General features: G+C 49.1%; 1 pseudogene; it reads right to left on the bottom strand.

Annotated features, from left to right (window-relative positions):
* Nucleotides 1–2728, bottom strand: part of LOC112074942 (homeodomain-interacting protein kinase 3-like) — a 24809-nt pseudogene extending 22081 nt beyond the window's left edge.
* Between the last annotated feature and the right edge of the window lie 96 nt (nucleotides 2729–2824).

Raw genomic sequence — 2824 nt, 5'->3', positions numbered from 1 at the left:
TCTCTGTGTTGATCTAACCCATTAGTTTCTGTAGTAGATGTCAGGGGGCTCATGTCTCTGTGTTGATCTAACCCATTAGTTTCTGTACTAGATGTCAGCCCTGACATCTAGTACAGAAACTAATGGGTTAGATCAACACAGAGACATGAGCACCCTGACATCTAGTACAGAAACTAATGGGTTAGATCAACACAGAGACATGAGCCCCCTGACATCTAGTACAGAAACTAATGGGTTAGATCAACACAGAGACATGAGCCCCCTGACATCTACTACAGAAACTAATGGGTTAGATCAACACAGAGACATGAGCCCCCTGACATCTAGTACAGAAACTAATGGGTTAGATCAACAGACTGTCTATCAACAGGGATTTCATCAGCACAACATAAGGGGAATTGTGGCCTCAAGGCCTATTTTCATAAAGAAAGTGTTTCTGAGATAAGAAAATAAGACAAAAAATACCAAAACTTTGACTCTCCACAATTAAAAACGCCCTACTGTAAATCTTGTGACAGATTCCAACATATAATTAGCCTCACATCCCCAGTAGATGGCGACCTGCCTGTCTGGAGTCTGAGCCAAACAGCAGTGCCRTATGCACCAAGCATATCAGAGTAAGAGTACAGATCTAGGATCTGTCCATATAATATTATTATTAACTCATTTAAAAGGCTAAACTGATCCTAGATCAGCAGTCCTACTCAGACACTTTATGAATAAACAAAGAACAGAGCACAAGCCTGTGGTTCAGAGGTCACTGCTCTGACCTCTTGTGCCYGGCCTACAATATTGAATCCAGGGAATTAGACCAGGGCTGAATCCAACATGATCAAAGGTCTGGAAAGTCCAATAAAARAAGTCCACACAGAACAGGGACCGCCCCCCCATACACATGACAGTCAACACAAAGCACTCTTTGAGAGGTGAATACTGGGAGATCTGGTGCATTTTTCCACCAAATACTTCCTGTAACTGGAACGATTCAAAGTTCACCTACATCAGAGCGGATGCGTTTTACACACGCAGGCTTTACTAGAGACCACCCATTCTGCCCCCCCCCYYCCCCYYCCCCATTCTGTCCCCACCCCAAGGGTAAATACTGAACAGATGCACTAGAATTTAGGATGTGTCGATACATCAACTTGATTCAATTGGGCTTAAATTTGTGCTTGTGGTATATGAGGTTCAGACGCCATCACCTTCACATTGTACCAACAGTTGATATGAGAACGGACTTCTAATGTATTGACAAAGATGAACTTGTATTTCCAGAAATAGCTGGTCGGTATTTAGAATAACAAAGTGAAAACATGACAGTATGAGGCCAGTTGAACCCATCTGTCTAATAGGATCAGATGGCTCCAAACTTCAACCATCTCTCTCCTCAGCAACACCCGCGCTGTTGCCATGACATAGCCTACGTAACGTCCTGGCGTCGCCACGACAGCGAAGGTGAACGGCTACAGTTCCACGTGAGGACGATAAAGCCCCATGTCATCCACTCCGACCATCGGGAGGTCTGGGTCAGGGGAAAACACGCCGGGAGGTCTGGGTCAGGGGAAAACACGCCGGGAGGTCTGGGTCAGGGGAAAACACGCCGGGGAGTCTGGTCAGGGGAAAAAACCCCGCAGAGTCTGGGTCAGGGGAAAACACGCCGGGAGGTCTGGGTCAGGGAAAAACACGCCGGGAGTCTGGGTCAGGGGAAAACCACGCCGGGAGGTCTGGGTCAGGGGAAAACACGCCGGAGGTCTGGGTCAGGGGAAAACACGCCGGGAGGTCTGGGTCAGGGAAAAACGCCGGGAGGTCTGGGTCAGGGAAAACACGCCGGGAGGTCTGGGTCAGGGGAAAACACGCCGGGAGGTCTGGGTCAGGGGAAAACACGCCGAGGTCTGGGTCAGGGAAAACACGCCGGGAGTCTGGGTCAGGGGAAAACACGCCGGGAGGTCTGGGTCAGGGGAAAACACGCCGGAGGTCTGGGTCAGGAAAACACGCCGGGAGGTCTGGTCAGGGAAAACACGCCGGAGGTCTGGGTCAGGGGAAACACGCCTGGTCTAGCTGTTTCTCAAATGAAGTCGATAAAAACTGTCTCCATTCAAATATAATATACAGTCTAACAGCTCTAGCAGTGGTACATTGTCATATAGCCGTCTATTCATATAAACTGAAATGTTTCCCTCCATGTGACGGCACCGTATTATGTGGTGAAACTGCTTACCTGGTTGTGGATGGCGGCCATCTTGCTGAAGGGCCGGGTCAGGTTAACTGTGGTGGTGGTCGTGGTCACCGGTCTGAGAAGGCTTTGTTCCGGTTGAGCGTGTCGTAAGGACCGGGACGAGACCGGGTTACGTCCATGATGTGGAAACATGATTTGACACTGATGGAGAGAGGAAAGGAGGGGGTGGAGTTATTTTCATCACAGTACAGCAGCCCAGCTATTCTTTATGCTTGTCCTCCTTTTACAAATAACTCAATGTTTCATCATGTCTCTTCTCTACCAAAAGGTCAACCCGTCTGAAAGACAGTGGGGAAACTCACTGGTTGCTATGGGGGAAGTCGAGCAGGTGTTGCATGGACATAAAGGATGGCTGAGCGCCTCAGCGGGGGTGATCCTCTTCTCCGCATCGATCCACAACATCCTCTTCAGCAGGCCTACAAACTCTCTTCGGTCCACCTTCTCTGCCAACAGGTCACTACCTTCCAGATTCATCACCAAGTTGACCTGGGAGAGAGAGGCAGGTCAGGGCTCAGGAGAAACTGGTCATCTGTCATCTTTCCCAACGTTGTCTATTCATCTGGAGCCTCAGGAACTGTTAAACCAGCT

This window comes from Salvelinus sp. IW2-2015, unplaced genomic scaffold (genome assembly GCF_002910315.2).
Source record: "Salvelinus sp. IW2-2015 unplaced genomic scaffold, ASM291031v2 Un_scaffold2884, whole genome shotgun sequence".
Lineage (NCBI taxonomy): Eukaryota > Metazoa > Chordata > Actinopteri > Salmoniformes > Salmonidae > Salvelinus > Salvelinus sp. IW2-2015.
Note: the sequence above shows the minus strand (reverse complement) of the source record. Positions and strands in the feature narration are given on the sequence as shown.